Below are 17,101 nucleotides of genomic sequence, written 5' to 3'. Positions count from 1 at the left end.
TTTCAGGCTCCTCTCCTGTGGAACCAGCTCCCAATTCAGATCAGGGAGACAGACACCCTCTCTACTTTTAAGATTAGGCTTAAAACTTTCCTTTTTGCTAAAGCTTATAGTTAGGGCTGGATCAGGTGACCCTGAACCATCCCTTAGTTATGCTGCTATAGACGTAGACTGCTGGGGAGTTCCCATGATGCACTGTTTCTTTCTCTTTTTGCTCTGTATGCACCACTGCATTTAATCATTAGTGATCGATCTCTGCTCCCCTCCACAGCATGTCTTTTTCCTGGTTCTCTCCCTCAGCCCCAACCAGTCCCAGCAGAAGACTGCCCCTCCCTGAGCCTGGTTCTGCTGGAGGTTTCTTCCTGTTAAAAGGGAGTTTTTGCTTCCCACTGTAGCCAAGTGCTTGCTCACAGGGGGTCGTTTTGACCGTTGGGGTTTTACATAATTATTGTATGGCCTTGCCTTACAATATAAGGCGCCTTGGGGCAACTGTTTGTTGTGATTTGGTGCTATATAAAAAAAAATTGACTGATTGATTGATTGATTGAACATAACAACATGATCACGACATCTGTTTACCATGTCAAACACACCACCCTTTGCACCCAATCACATAGCTCCACCAATGACAGGGTGAGATGGAAACCACTGATCTGCTGTGGCAACCCCTAATGGGAGCAGCTGAAAGAAGAAGAATAATACTGATTATACTAGCTAGGTAGCCTATCTCAGGTATCAAGCTAGCTAGCTTGACTAGTTAGCATGTGGCTTGCTCAAATATGGTCTTGTTTGCAAGCAAAATCTATATCATGTTAATATGCATTCATGAGGTAATGTTAAGGTGCTACCCAGTTAAAGGCATTTTTACATAATTTAACTATGCATTTATGATTGTGATTACCTAAAACTGCCCCATCTGTCATCTGTTCATATAGAAATACCTATTTTCTTTGGCATCACTGTCATCTGTAAACCCATCGTCACTAATTTATTGGGTGTTGCAAGCACGCCAAAAATAAACACAAGCAATTTGCACCATATGTTAGTTGTGAAACATTTAGGAGAGTGTGGCACGTTACAATTTTGAAGAAGAAGAATTTTTACAGACTATAAACTGAAGTCCAGTCATCCTATAAAATACTCTCCTCATTAGCAGTAGCATTTGCTAAACACGTTACATTATTGCATGTTTTTAAAATACAATGGGTAAAACTATAATGTTCTCACATTCTACAAGTGAAAATGAATACGTTGTTGAAAACTGGTGATAAGTTGGCAATCTCATGATCTATCGAGCCTCCAAGCAATTGTTCACACATACAAATCGGTAACTATTATGTCTAATAATTGTGTCATAATATAGTTGTACTTGTAGTATTACTAAGACACCTCATGTTGTTTACATTCTAATTTGGGAACTGATGAAAAAAGCTGAAGTGAGCTACTGAACTTTTTTTTTCTTTTTAAAGGAGATAATAAGAAGGTATTGCAATCCTAAAAACATCAACATTATTTGTATGATGTAAAATAAGGAATTAAAAACAATATAATCAGAAATAAGAAGAATGAAATCACTTTTAAATTGATCAAGTTTCAAATTTTGTATCTCCATTTCAAATGTAAGCGCAACTGGAAAGTATTCACAGGGCTTCACTTTTTCCACATTTTGTTACAGCCTTATTCCAAAATGGAGCAATTAATTTTTTTCCCCTCAGTATTCTACTCACAACACCCCATAATGACAACATGGAAAAAGTTTTTTTGGGAAATTTTTGCAAATTTATGAAAAATGAAAAACTAAGAAATCGCATGTACCTAAGAATTCACAGCCTTTGTGCAAAACTTTGTTGATGCACCTGTTGGCAGAAATTACAGCCTCAAGTCTTCTTGATTATGATCTCACAAGCGCGGCTCACCTATCTTTGGGCAGTTTTGCCCATTCCTCTTTGCAGCATCTCTCAAGCTCCATCAGGTTGGATGGGGAGCGTCGGTGCACAGACATTTTCAGATCTCTCCAGAGATGTGCTGGGCTCTGGCTGGGCCACTCAAGGACATTCACAGAGTTGTCCTGAAGTCACTCCTTTGACATCTTGACTGTGTGCTTAGGGTCATTGTCCTGATGAAAGATTAACTGTCGCCCCAGTCTGAGGTCAAGAGCGCTCTGGAGCAGGTTTTCATCCAGGATGTCTCTGTACATTGCTGCATTTTTCTTTCCCTCAATCCTGACTAGTCTCCCAGTTCCTGCTGCTGAAAACCATCCCCACAGCATGATGCTGCCACCACCATGTTTCACTGTAGGGATGATGCCTGGTTTCCTCCAAACATGATGCCTGGCATTCACGCCAAAGAGTTCAATCTTTGTCTCATCAGACCAGAGAATTTTGTTTCTCATGGTCTGAGTCCTTCAGATGCCTTTTGACAAACTCCAGGCAGGCTCCCATGTGTCTTTTACTCAGGAGTGGCTTCTGTTTGGCCACTCTACCATATAAGCCTGATTGGCAGATTGCTGCAGACTCTCCACAGAGAAATGCTGAAGCTCTGACAGAGTGACTATCGGGTTTTTGATCACGTCCCTAACTAAAGCTCTTCTCCCCGATCACTGTTTAGACGGGCGGCCAGCTCTAGTAAGAGTCCTGGTGGATGTGAACTTCTTCTATTTACGGATGATCAATCAATCAATTCAATCAATCAATTTTTTTTTATATAGCGCCAAATCACAACAAACAGTTGCCCCAAGGCGCCTTATATTGTAAGGCAAGGCCATACAATAATTATGTAAAACCCCAACGGTCAAAACGACCCCCTGTGAGCAAGCACTTGGCTACAGTGGGAAGCAAAAACTCCCTTTTAACAGGAAGAAACCTCCAGCAGAACCAGGCTCAGGGAGGGGCAGTCTTCTGCTGGGACTGGTTGGGGCTGAGGGAGAGAACCAGGAAAAAGACATGCTGTGGAGGGGAGCAGAGATCGATCACTAATGATTAAATGCAGAGTGGTGCATACAGAGCAAAAAGAGAAAGAAACAGTGCATCATGGGAACCCCCCAGCAGTCTACGTCTATAGCAGCATAACTAAGGGATGGTTCAGGGTCACCTGATCCAGCCCTAACTATAAGCTTTAGCAAAAAGGAAAGTTTTAAGCCTAATCTTAAAAGTAGAGAGGGTGTCTGTCTCCCTGATCTGAATTGGGAGCTGGTTCCACAGGAGAGGAGCCTGAAAGCTGAAGGCTCTGCCTCCCATTCTACTCTTACAAACCCTAGGAACTACAAGTAAGCCTGCAGTCTGAGAGCGAAGCACTCTATTGGGGTGATATGGTACTACGAGGTCCCTAAGATAAGATGGGACCTGATTATTCAGGAGGCCACTGTGCATATTGGGACCTTCAAATCAGCAGAAATGTTTCTGTACCCTTCCCCAGATTTGTGCCTCAAGACAATTCTGTCTCAGAGGTCTACAAACAATACCTTTGACTTCATGCTTGGTTTGTGCTCTGACATTCATGTTCAACTGTGGGACCTTATATGTAGACAGGTGTGTGCCTTTCCAAATCATGTTCAATCAACTGAATTTACCCCAGGTGGACTCCAATTAAGCTGTAGAAACATCTCAAGGATGGTCAGCGGCAACAGGAGGCACCTGCGCTCAATTTTGAGCTTCACGGCAAAGACTGTTAAAACTTATGTATATGTGATTTCTTCTTTTTTTTGTTTTGTTTTTAACAAATTTGCAAAAATCTACAAAAAAAAACTTTTTATATTGTCATTATGGGGTATTGTGTGTAGAATCTTGAGGGGAAAAATGAATTTCATCCATTTTGGAATAAGACTACAACATAACAAAATGTGGAAAAAGTGAAGCTCTGTGATTACTTTCAGGATGCACTGTACTTGTGCAGAAACTGTTACTAATTGCAGGCTCACAAGTGCACATTGAGTTCTTTTTGTGGTTGCAGAAAAATGTTGCTTTGAGCGATCAGAGGTCTTTTGACAGGAACAGTTGGTTTGGATTCAGTGTTTTACTGTTGGTCTCTTGACTCTTCTTCCACAAGGTGTTTTGATTGCAACTTCACCAAATGAATGGGCTACCAAATTACACATTTTATTTTGGTGGTTCTGCTGTGCATATATGCAAACATGTGTACAGTATCTGTCACTCGGAAAAAAATATACTCATTCACAGAAAATGACAGCAAGATGCTTTATCTTTGCGATGCACTGAAATTATAAGCAGTAACACCACTTTAAGTTTTCTTTGCAGTTTTTGGCATGTATATACACATTTTAGCTGTATAAAATTGACTTGAAACCCTGGATATAAGACCTTGAGTCAATTTTGATTCTACATTAAAAGCTGTAAACAATTGTAATGTTTCAGGTGTAATTCTATCACACTTTCAGATGGTGACACTATATGGCATAATAGTACAATAACGATTGTCTGCACCCGTGTCATAAATGTCTTTGACTGTAACAGCTTGTTTTATTGAAGAATGCCTCAGAGTATAATTAGTAAGTCAAATCAACTGGTGCAATTGGTGGTTGCAGTTAAAGCTTGCATTCTCTTGGACCTTTACAGCACATCTTTAAAAGACCACTGCTGTACGAGTATATACAGTAGTGTTCAGAATAATAGTAGTGCTGTGTGACTAAAAAGATTAATCCAGGTTTTGAGTATATTTCTTATTGTTACATGGGAAACAAGGTACCAGTAGCTTCAGTAGATTCTCACAAATCCAACAAGATCAAGCATTCATGATATGCACACTCTTAAGGCTATGAAATTGGGCTATTAGTAAAAAAAAAAAAGTAGAAAAGGGGGTGTTCACAATAATAGTAGTGTGTCATTCAGTCAGTGAGTTCGTCAATTTTGTGGAACAAACAGGTGTGAATCAGGTGTCCCCTATTTAAGGATGAAGCCAGCAACTGTTGAACATGCTTTTCTCTTTGAAAGCCTGAGGAAAATGGGACGTTCAAGACATTGTTCAGAAGAACAGCGTAGTTTGAATAAAAAGTTGATTGGAGAGGGGAAAACTTATACGCAGGTGCAAAAAAATTATAGGCTGTTCATCTACAATGATCTCCAAAGCTTTAAAATGGACAAAAAACCAGAGATGCATGGAAGAAAATGGAAAATAACCATCAAAATGGATAGAAGAATAACCAGAATGGCAAAGGCTCACCCATTGATCAGCTCCAGGATGACCAAAGACAGTCTGGAGTTACCTGTAAGTGCTGTGACAGTTAGAAGACGCCTGTGTGAAGCTAATTTATTTGCAAGAATCCCCCGCAAAGTCCCTCTGTTAAATAAAAGACATGTGCAGAAGAGGTTACAATTTGCCAAAGAACACATCAACTGACCTAAAGAGAAATGGAGGAATATTTTGTGGACTGATGAGTAAAATTGTTCTTTTTGGGTCCAAGGGCCGCAGAGAGTTTGTGAGATGACCCCCAAGCTCTGAATTCAAGCCACAGTTCACAGTGAAGACAGTGAAGCATGGTGGTGCAAGCATCATGATATGGGCATGTTTCTCCTACTATGGTGTTGGGCCTATATATCGCATACAAGGTATCATGGATCAGTTTGGATATGTCAAAATACTTGAAGAGGTCATGTTGCCTTATGCTGAAGAGGACATGCCCTTGAAATAGGTGTTTCAACAAGACAATGACCCCAAGCACACTAGTAAACCAGCAAAATCTTGGTTCCAAACCAACAAAATTAATGCTTCGCAGATGTGAAGAAATCATGAAAAACTGTGGTTATACAACTAAATACTACTTTAGTGATTCACAGGATTGCTAAAAAAGCAGTTTGAACATAACAGTTTTGAGTTTGTAGCGTCAGCAGCAGATGCTACTATTATTGTGAACACCCCCTTTTCTACTTTTTTTTTACTAATAGCCCAATTTCATAGCCTTCAGAGTGTGCATATCTTGAATGTTTGGTCTTGTTGGATTGGTGAGAATCTACTGAATCTACTGGTACCTTGTTTCCCATATAACAATAAGAAATATACTCAAAACCTGGATTAATCTTTTCAGTCACATAGCACTACTATTATTCTGAACACTACTGTATGTAGCATACTTTTTTATTTATTTAATTTGTGTGTGTGTGTGTGTGTGTGTGTGTGTGTGTGTGTGTGTGTGTGTGTGTGTGTGTGTGTGTGTGTGTGTGTGTGTGTGTGTGTGTGTTTTACAAGCTATGGAAGTAGTGATTAATGTTTCAGGTGTAATTCCACCAAACTGCCTGATGGTGGTGTTTAAGACCTGGATAGACATGTCGGAAGCAAAAAAGTTGACATCAAATTTTGTGCAGGAAAAAATTGAATTTCTTATTGCCGTAACCTGGCAGTGTGCCCACCATCAACACTGAACATCATACCAAGTATAAAGGAAATTCACTTCAGTCACTGAGATCTTCGCCAAACTGAACATTTCAGTTATTGTTTTCTTTACTTAAAAATTGTTTGCATTTAATTATGAACGAATATCCGATCTGGTTGTATCCGCTGTGGCAACCCCAAACACAAAACGGGAGCAGCCGAATGGACAACCATTAAACCATTTTCTAAACCCGCTTATTCCAGCTAAGGTTCATGGAGGGGCTGAAGTCTATCACTGTGCGAGAGGCAGAGTACGCCCTAGACAGGCTGCCAGTCTATTGCAGGATCAGTACACAGTGACAGACATATTCATTCACACCTACAGTCAGTTTTAGAGTCATAATTGATCTAATCTGCAAGTCTTTAGAAGTGGGAAGAAGCCAGAGTTCCTGGAGTTACCAGGGGGAACACATGCAAATGGAGGGGACATGTAAACACCATACAGAAAGGCTCAAGTCAGAAGTGAACCTGTGATCTTCTTGCTGTGAGACAACAGTACTAATAACCACAAAGCCACCGAGCTACCCTTCTTCAAGACATGTCATCCAAGCTGTCAAGTTATGAGTATTTAAAAATACATTTTTTTTCATTATCAAATGAAAGATAGAATATTTTAAGCTATGATGACAGGGGGAGTCTTAAAAGAAAAAAACACGACAACGGGTCGTTTTGACCGTTGGGGTTTTTCTGTAATTATTGTATGGCTTTTGCCTTACAATATAAAGCACCTTGGGGCAACTGTTTGTTGTGATTTGGCACTATATAAATAAAATTGATTTGATTTGACTTTGATTAACAACACTAATCGCAGTCTCTTTAGTCAAATAAAACAGGGTCATAAAACAGTAAAAGGATGATTGTGTGGACTGAATTTGGATGGTTCAGTGGAGTGAACCTGCATAAAGAACACATTGTTTTTTTGTGAGAGATAATAAAACATTATGGAATATGGTGATCTGTGAGGTTTTTAAAAGGTGGCAACACATTTGTTAAATAATTATTTATTATGCTGATTTTTGGGGGCTTTTAACTCCTTTTCATTCAAAAAAATATTTTATACCATACTTCTCATGATATTCTACTCCAGTTTTCTCTTGGTCCAGAGTAAAGTCAATGTTCATGCCTTAACTGGTTGTTGTGAGAGCAGACTGACTCATCTATTTTTAGTCTATGTGGGTGAAGTCAACACATCAAGCCAACATTTAATAGAGTTTCTAACCCTAACCCTGATGAGATTTTTTTTTTCCAAACTGTGATGTGTTTCATCTCCATCATCTATTCCCAATAGTCTCTAGCACTGGATCTGACACAGCATATGTTTTAAACTAGGACACCTGTGTGCCTAGAATCGTTGAAGAAAGTTGAAGAATAGGCTAAGGGTAAGAAACACTGACCTTAACAACTGAGTAACATGTTACTGTAAATGCCTAATGCAATGTTTTAAGGACCCTTGCTAGTGAACAAGAATAGGTATTAAAAAGGCCCAGAGGTAGCGCAGCCAAACTGGATACAGTCATTATGAATGTGACTGATTACAACTGTCCAATTCCTGTATAAGAATATTAAATGCCTGTCAAGAAAAAAAAAACAGATTTCTCTTAATAAAGCAATTTATGCCACAGAAAGGGAAAGGAGAGGGAACCACAATGCACTCCTTTTCTTGTTTTGTGCCTCTGGTAACCACCCACTGATGGGTCCAACCCAATATCATTTACCTATCCTGCCCACATAATCCAAGACTTAATATATCTTATTTACAATGATTCCTCTTCACCAGTCCAACAGAAAACTCTGACTGGCAAATCAACCTATGCAGAGTCTCCTACTGCATCTGCTGAGGCTTGTAACTCTGAAATGCCATGTTTGTTTTGGTGGCTTCCCTTATTTGTGTCCTTTATGCATAGTCTGTTAGTATTTGAGGAAGTTCATCTGTTTTCACTTAAATTCAGATAACTTGATTCATTCACTGCAAATAGATGTATACTTCACAGACAAGCCAGCTTCAATGGGAATGTAAAAGCATTAAATTCAATCAATCTTCTAAGCCTGCACATTCCAGTTAAGGAGCCTATCCCAATGGTCATTGAGCGAGAGGTGTGGTTCACCCTTAAGAAAGTTTAATTTAACATGAAGCCAAATATTAATCAAGGATTAAAAGATTTCCTTTGAGTTTGTGTTTCTACTGCTTTGATAAAGTGCTATATATATATATATATATATATATATATATATATATATATATATATATATATATATATATATATATATATATATATATATATATATATAATACTTGTTATGTAACTGTATAGACAAAGGGTTTATAGCTGTGCCATGATATTTAATTTTCTTAATTAAAAATTAGCTTAACTACAGGGGATAATATATCATTTACTTTCTTTCATCCATCCCCAGTTTTATTTGTTATTATCTATCGTCCACCTGGTCGTTACTGTGAGTTTCTCTGTGAATTTTCAGACCTTTTGTCTGACTTAGTGCTTAGCTCAGATAAGATAATTATAGTGGGCGATTTTAACATCCACACAGATGCTGAGAATGACAGCCTCAACACTGCATTTAATCTATTATTAGACTCTATCGGCTTTGCTCAAAAAGTAAATGAGTCCACCCACCACTTTAATCATATTTTAGATCTTGTTCTGACTTATGGTATGGAAATAGAAGACTTAACAGTATTCCCTGAAAACTCCCTTTTGTCTGATCATTTTTTAATAACATTTACATTTACCCTGATGGACTACCCTGCAGTGGGGAATAAGTTTCATTACACTAGAAGTCTTTCAGAAAGCGCTGTAACTAGGTTTAAGGATATGATTCCTTCTTTATGTTCTCTAATGTCATATACCAACACAGAGCAGAGTAGCTACCTAAACTCTGTAAGGGAGTTAGAGTATCTTGTCAATAGTTTTACATCCTCATTGAAGACAACTTTGGATGCTGTAGCTCCTCTGAAAAAGAGAGCTTTAAATCAGAAGTGTCTGACTCCGTGGTATAACTCACAAACTCGTAGCTTAAAGCAGATAACCCGTAAGTTGGAGAGGAAATGGCGTCTCACTAATTTAGAAGATCTTCACTTAGCTTGGAAAAAGAGTTTGTTGCTCTATAAGAAAGCCCTTCGTGAAGCTAGGACATCTTTCTACTCATCACTAATTGAAGAAAATAAGAACAACCCCAGGTTTCTTTTCAGCACTGTAGCCAGGCTGACAAAGAGTCAGAGCTCTATTGAGCTGAGTATTCCATTAACTTTAACTAGTAATGACTTCATGACTTTCTTTGCTAACAAAATTTTGACTATTAGAGAAAAAATTACTCATAACCATCCCAAAGATGTATCGTTATCTTTGGCTGCTTTCAGTGATGCCGGTATTTGGTTAGACTCTTTCTCTCCGATTGTTCTGTCTGAGTTATTTTCATTAGTTACTTCATCCAAACCATCAACATGCTTATTAGACCCCATTCCTGCCAGGCTGCTCAAGGAAGTCCTACCATTATTTAATGCTTCAATCTTAAATATGATCAATCTATCTTTGTTAGTTGGTTATGTACCACAGGCCTTTAAGGTGGCAGTAATTAAACCATTACTTAAAAAGCCATCACTTGACCCAGCTATCTTAGCTAATTATAGGCCAATCTCCAACCTTCCTTTTCTCTCAAAGATTCTTGAGAGGGTAGTTGTAAAACAGCTAACTGATCACCTGCAGAGGAATGGTCTATTTGAAGAGTTTCAGTCAGGTTTTAGAATTCATCATAGTACAGAAACAGCATTAGTGAAGGTTACAAATGATCTTCTTATGGCTTCGGACAGTGGACTTATCTCTGTGCTTGTTCTGTTGGACCTCAGTGCTGCTTTTGATACTGTTGACCATAAAATTTTATTACAGAGATTAGAGCATGTCATAGGTATTAAAGGCATTGCGCTGCGGTGGTTTGAATCATATTTGTCTAATAGATTACAGTTTGTTCATGTAAATGGGGAATCTTCTTCACAGACTAAAGTTAATTATGGAGTTCCACAAGGTTCTATGCTAGGACCAATTTTATTCACTTTATACATGCTTCCCTTGGGCAGTATTATTAGACGGTATTGCTTAAATTTTCATTGTTACGCAGATGATACCCAGCTTTATCTATCCATGAAGCCAGAGGATACGCACCAATTAGCTAAACTGCAGGATTGTCTTACAGACATAAAGACATGGATGACCTCTAATTTCCTGCTTTTAAACTCAGATAAAACTGAAGTTATTGTACTTGGCCCCACAAATCTTAGAAGCATGGTGTCTAACCAGATCGTTACTCTGGATGGCATTTCCCTGATCTCTAGTAATACTGTGAGAAATCTTGGAGTTATTTTTGATCAGGATATGTCATTCAAAGCGCATATTAAACAAATATGTAGGACTGCCTTTTTGCATTTACGCAATATCTCTAAAATCAGAAAGGTCTTGTCTCAGAGTGATGCTGAAAAACTAATTCATGCATTTATTTCCTCTAGGCTGGACTATTGTAATTCATTATTATCAGGTTGTCCTAAAAGTTCCCTAAAAAGCCTTCAGTTGGTTCAGAATGCTGCAGCTAGAGTACTGACGGGGACTAGCAGGAGAGAGCATATCTCACCCGTGTTGGCCTCCCTTCATTGGCTTCCTGTTAATGCTAGAATAGAATTTAAAATTCTTCTTCTTACTTATAAGGTTTTGAATAATCAGGTCCCATCTTATCTTAGGGACCTCGTAGTACCATATTACCCCATTAGAGCGCTTCGCTCTCAGACTGCGGGCTTACTTGTAGTTCCTAGGGTTTGTAAGAGTAGAATGGGAGGCAGAGCCTTCAGCTTTCAGGCTCCTCTCCTGTGGAACCAGCTCCCAATTCAGATCAGGGAGACAGATACCCTCTCTACTTTTAAGATTAGGCTTAAAACTTTCCTTTTCGCTAAGGCTTATAGTTAGGGCTGGATCGGGTGACCCTGGACCATCCCTTGGTTATGTTGCTTTAGACGTAGACTGTGTTTCATAATTATTGTATGGCCTTGCCTTGCAATGTGGAGCGCCTTGGGGCAACTGTTTGTTGTGATTTGGCGCTATACAAGAAAAAAGTTGATTGATTGATTGATTGATCCCCTTATGCTTTTCAATCAAACTTGGAACAAATTTGGAACAAACTTTGCGGAAAGATTTTGCCAGCCATAGACAATGTGATTTAATTTTGAATAATTAAAATGGCTAAAAGTCAAGGTCACTGGCCAAGGTCAAAATTGGGGATATCTGGAAAGGCTATTCTGAGGAACTGGTTAAAGATACACACACACATATGGATACTTGAATATTAAGTCATACATCACCTTTGCCATTATCGGGTCAACTGAAGAGTTGTAACTGTTTAATTCAAATGGTTTGAAGCCAGTACGGATTAAAAATAGAGTAAAGGTTATGTGTTAGTCAGGATAAAGTGGTTCTGTTATTGACAGAGAAATGCCAAGGCCATGCCAACCACATGGCATTACTGACTCACAAAGGATTCATCTAAACAAGTAAAAATTTGGTTTGTACATATATATTCTCCTTAAACTAAGAATTGTATATGGCCTGCAAGCCTCTGCTTTGACACATTCTACAATCTATGTAGCTCGTAAGGATAATGCATTATTATGTAAAAACCCATGGTGTGATTTGAATTCTTTCAAATATACTCTTCAAATGCAAATTACTTTCACAAGCAGATGGGGAGGTAATTCACGGCCTGTTCAGGTTATGTTTTTAATTTGGTGACATAATTTAATAAAAATGTTTGGGGGTACAAACTACTGGACAGCAATTAAAATGTATGTATTTGTCCACCTTAACAGTCACAGTAGCACTGTTATTCGTCGCTTACAGCGCCGATGTTTGGAGATGGAGGGAAACAAACGACCTAGCGGCTTTTCTTATGGAAAGCGGGCAGAACACAGTGAGGTTACAGTGACATTTTCCCCACATGCAAAATCATGCAAAAGGTAAATACTGAGGCGGAGGGATACAAACACTATCGCAGAACATGGCCGTCACCTCCGTCATGTCCTCTCGTGTAAACCATCCCACCTCCGTAATGTTGTTTTGTGATTGGACGATATGCTCCAGCGTCGCGATCTTATTGGTTATTCGACAAGTCAATCACAGGCTAATGTCAATGACGCTAATCGTACACTGGCCGCACTGTATCGCTTGGGTGGACAGTGTAGTTACTTCAACATTAAATGAAGCAAAATGCCGCTGGTTTATGTGAAAGGAGACGTCTTTACACTTTAATTAAGTCAGCAAGCGTCTTAATTAAGACAGGTCACCCGTGAAACCGGTGGTGACGGGCCTATCTTTGGTGTTTAGCAGCAATATTTCAGGGTAAGTGGAGTGATACATTTCCTTCTTGCGTCTTTTTTTCCTCGCACAGGGGGAGAGCTTCGTGCGATATTATTGTAAATACGAAGTACTACGCCACACTGTGTATCTATTATATAGACGAATAATTTGTATTAAGATGCATTAATATGATTAAGATGTTGTGTGCTCCGGCTTGCCAAAATGAGACAGAGTAGGAAGGTAATGGCTGTCGGTCGGAGTCATTACGAGAAAATTGTGAAATGGCCTGTAAAAAAAACAAAACAGCTCGTCATCTGCTCTGTAAAACGTTCCTGTTCAGATCTGCTTCGGTTCAATTAGGCCACACGATTTGTTCAGTCTTGTCCTTCAAGTTGCCAAAATTCGGCTCTGTCCATGGGACCTGTCTGCCGTCAGTGGGCCTTCTGGTCTCCAGGCTCCATCTGTCATAATGTTTTTAGATGATTCAGCTTCAGTCTTTCTTACACTTTGATAAAACAGCCTCATGTCCACTTGCCAACAGTCTGATTAGGTGAAAACTGGTTAATTCGATGTAATATTATTGTTTGAAGACGTTCATCCAGTTGCTTTGCAGATTAAGAAAAATGGCAATTTTAGAGGGCATACTTCCACAAGAGCACTAATTACCACAATTACCTCCAGGAACCAATGGAGGCAGGATTTAAACTTGGGTCCATATTAGTCTTTGTGACATCATAATAGGCTGTTGGAGAAAATACATGAAGGCTTGGACACATCAGTGGTGGTAGGGGCCCAAGGGGGTTTCTAGCCTTTCAACTGTATACCTCCCCACTCTGGTGACTCCTCCCCGAGTGATCAACGCTACTTGTGTCCAAGTAGCATTAGTCCACGACTTATCTCTCCTGATCCACAGCCATCATGAAGCTTTCTCTGTGGCTTCTGAAGTTCTGCTGATGTCTTGTACAAGAGAAGTCATCGGCTTTGGACATTTATATTATATATGGACAAGTCTAACAGATATAGACTTGAGAACATCTGCAGGTTTTAGCTTGCATATTAAAGTATGCAACCGTTTCCTACTACAGTGTTGTTTGATCAAAGCAAAAAAGAGAGCATGCAACCAGTGACTGGTATAAAAACCAATTGAAATTGAACTTGCATCATATAAGCTGAGGAACATGTTGACAAAAAAGGTGGGCTACCCTAGAGTTATAGCTGCACTTGCAAATACAGCAGGGTTACAAAGTAATCTGTGTGAAGTTTGTTCAGATAAGAATGAAAATGATAGTTGTTTTTTTTTTGTTTTTTACAGCAAGACCCCACTCTGTGACTGGCCCCATTGCATTCATAGTTCACAGGTCTAATCCCAGAAAGAACTACAGTTTATATCAAAGTGTCTTTGACCAAGTGTAGCTAAACCCCTGTTAGCTCTTGTATGGTGCGTCAGCCAGGAGCCTTAAAATTTGAATAACTACATTCCAACTAATATGCCTAATCTGGGTTTTGACAGAGTGGTAAATATTTCTATTCTGTATGCGATCTGCAGTGCATCCAGAAAGTATTCACAGCACTTCACTTTTTTCACATTTTGTTATGTTACAGCCTTATTCCAAAATGGATGAAATCCAAAAAATCTACACACAATACCCCATAATAACAATGTGAAAAATTTGTTTTGAGATCTTTGCAAATTATTCAAAATAACAATTAAAAAAACCTAAAGGCATCTTAACTCTTACACAAATTTGATTCCTGCACTGGCATGCAGTCTGGCGTGCCAGTGAGTAAACTTGTAAACTGCGCCTGAACTGTGCACAGCTGCAAGCCAGTACCCAAAGAAAACTTTGAAATGTTCAAAACATCTGGCATACATTAATTTTATGAATTAGATGCCAACATTGTGCAACCTATTCGAAAACACTTTGTGTCACTGCAAGTCAATGCATGTCATTGCTGCAGCGCATCTGAATGAGATGCTACATCTATAATAAACAGAATTTTACAGCTACATTATCTAACACATAAGAATGACAATGCAACTATTTGACCAATACATTACAATATAAATTTTATAAATAATTACCTTTGAGATGATTCCAAATGCGTTCTCCACTGCACAACACACATGAGAGAGGCTGCAGATAATTTCTCTGTGATTCTGGGAGCAATGACAAATGGTTTCATCAGCCAAGTTCTGAGAGCAAATGCGTTTTCAGCAACAAAATTATTTTATATAACGTGGTGTCAAACGGGACAAAGCAGGTCACATTGGCACGACGAATTGTGCAGCAGTGTGGGTATCAAATTCATACGTGTCCAGATGCTAAATAAATCACGTGTACATAAGTATTCATAGCCTTTGGCCATGAATCTCAAAATTTTGCTCAAGTGCATCCTGTTTCCACTGATCATCCTTGAGATGTTTAGTTACAGCTAGTGGCGGGCACAGTTTCACTAATCCGCTAATTAGCGAAGTTAACTGTTTTGTTAGCGGATTAGGTTTTCGGCTAACTTTGAAAACCATTACCGGACTAATTAGCTTCCGCTAAATTTTGTTCCACTATCTGTTAGTCTGCTAATTTTTTGCTCGTAACGTGAATAAAGCTTAAGTCACAAATGCTTGTAAACTCTGAAATCATACATGTTAGTTCCTGTCTGTTGTGTGTCTGCAGCAGTCAGGTCACTGTGAAGAGCTCAGCCTTCCGTTCAGAAAGGTGAGAGCACTCTCTTCACTGTGCCTTCACAGCACGGTGGCAGAAGACTTCAAATGCAAGGCACTTTTCACTCATGGTGACAACATAACTCTTCACCAAAACTAACTGCACTACTTGAACTACAAAAACGCAACAAATCTGTAACACTAGCAACAATGCTAAACCAACATGAGCCACAATAAAAAAAAAAACAAATCCTGAACTCCCATAATGCATTGCAGCACAATCATTCACAGCCCGGCGATCGCTACAATATTCATAAACCGTTAACGGAGCTGCATTCATAAACACAAAGTAAATGCATGAAAAATAAATAAAAAATAAAATCCTAAACACGGTCATCATCTTTATAAAAGCAGTAAATCGCAGTATCAATAGTCACAGTTTATTGCTGTATAAACACAGGAATGGCTCACCCGTGTTGTGTTCAATGTGACTGGTAAAATCTACACCTCATCCGTCGCATTGAGCTTCCCCTCCGAAGAAAACCGTAAGTTTTGTCTTTACATAAGAATACAGCAATAAGTGTGTTTTCACTTAAAAAAGTAAAGATTTGCATGTACACACTGTCTTTAAAGCAGTCAATGTGCAGTGCATTATGGGAGTTCTGGGTTTGGAGTTCATTGTTATTGTGGTATATGTTGGTTTAGCAGTGTTGTTAGTGTTATAGATTTGTTGTGGTGTTGCAGTTCAATTAGTGTTGTCCATTTGGTGAAGAATTATGTTGTCACCATCAGTGAAAAGTGCCTTGCGTTTGACGTCTTCTGCCACCCTCTGTGTTGTGTGTGAAAAGTAAATAACACTTTTTTGCAGCAGCTGGCAGGGTGCATAAAGACAAAAGCTCTGGCTTGTTCTTCCATGCAGCTTGTCACACTATATAATATAGAGATAAACGGTGTCTTCTTTGACAAAAATGCTGACAGTGTTTGGGGTTTTATTTTTTATTGATTTATTTTTCGTGTGTTCATTTTGGGTTTGTGATCGCCCTTGAATTTGCTCAGAAGCCCCTGCCGTGCTTAAACTCGAAACTGGCTTATCAGTAGCCGACAGTGTACCGAGTCAGTACGAAAAGTTAGCGGTTACTGTAACTTTCCCTAAATTTTTTCAGCGGTTTATCAGTTTAGGGTTATCAAAGCTAATTTTTCAGTTAGCTGTGCCCACCACTGTTAGCTTAATTGAAGTCCTGTCTGTGGTAAATTCAGTTGATTGGACATGATTTGGAAAAGCACACAGCTGTCTACATATAATGTCCCACAGTTGACAGAACATGTCAGAGCACAAACCAAGCATGAAGTCAAAGGAATTGTCTGTAGACCTCTGAGACAGGATGGTCTCAAGGCACAAATCTGGGGAAGGGTACAGAAACCTTTCTGCTATTTTGAAGGTCCCATTGAGCACAGTGGCGTCCATCATCCATAAATGGAAGAAGTTCGGATTCACCAGGACTCTTCCTAGAGCTGGCTGTCCATCTAAATGGAGCGATTGGGGGAGAAGGGCCTTAGTCAGGGAGGTGACCAAGAACCCGATGGTCGCTCTGTCAGAGCTCCAGCATTCCTCTGTGGATAGAGAATGTTCCAAAGGCACAACCATCTCTGCAGTAATCCACCAACCAGACCTGTATGGTAGCGTGCCCAGATGGAAGACAGTTCTTAGTAAAAG

The 17,101-nt window shown here is 39.2% G+C and overlaps 1 protein-coding gene across 1 annotated transcript in view; it reads left to right on the top strand.

Moving 5' to 3' along the window:
- Positions 1 to 12,559: 12,559 nt before the first annotated feature.
- The window catches only part of LOC117502465 (myocyte-specific enhancer factor 2D homolog), a 73,852-nt gene continuing 69,310 nt past the window's right edge, over positions 12,560 to 17,101 (top strand). The window contains exon 1 of the mRNA XM_034161520.1: positions 12,560 to 12,770. The gene's annotated coding sequence lies outside the window, so the exon portion shown is untranslated. The remainder of the gene's footprint in view (positions 12,771 to 17,101) is intronic.

The sequence above is a fragment of the Thalassophryne amazonica genome, chromosome 20 (assembly GCF_902500255.1).
Source record: "Thalassophryne amazonica chromosome 20, fThaAma1.1, whole genome shotgun sequence".
NCBI classification, from domain to species: domain Eukaryota; kingdom Metazoa; phylum Chordata; class Actinopteri; order Batrachoidiformes; family Batrachoididae; genus Thalassophryne; species Thalassophryne amazonica.
Note: the sequence above shows the minus strand (reverse complement) of the source record. Positions and strands in the feature narration are given on the sequence as shown.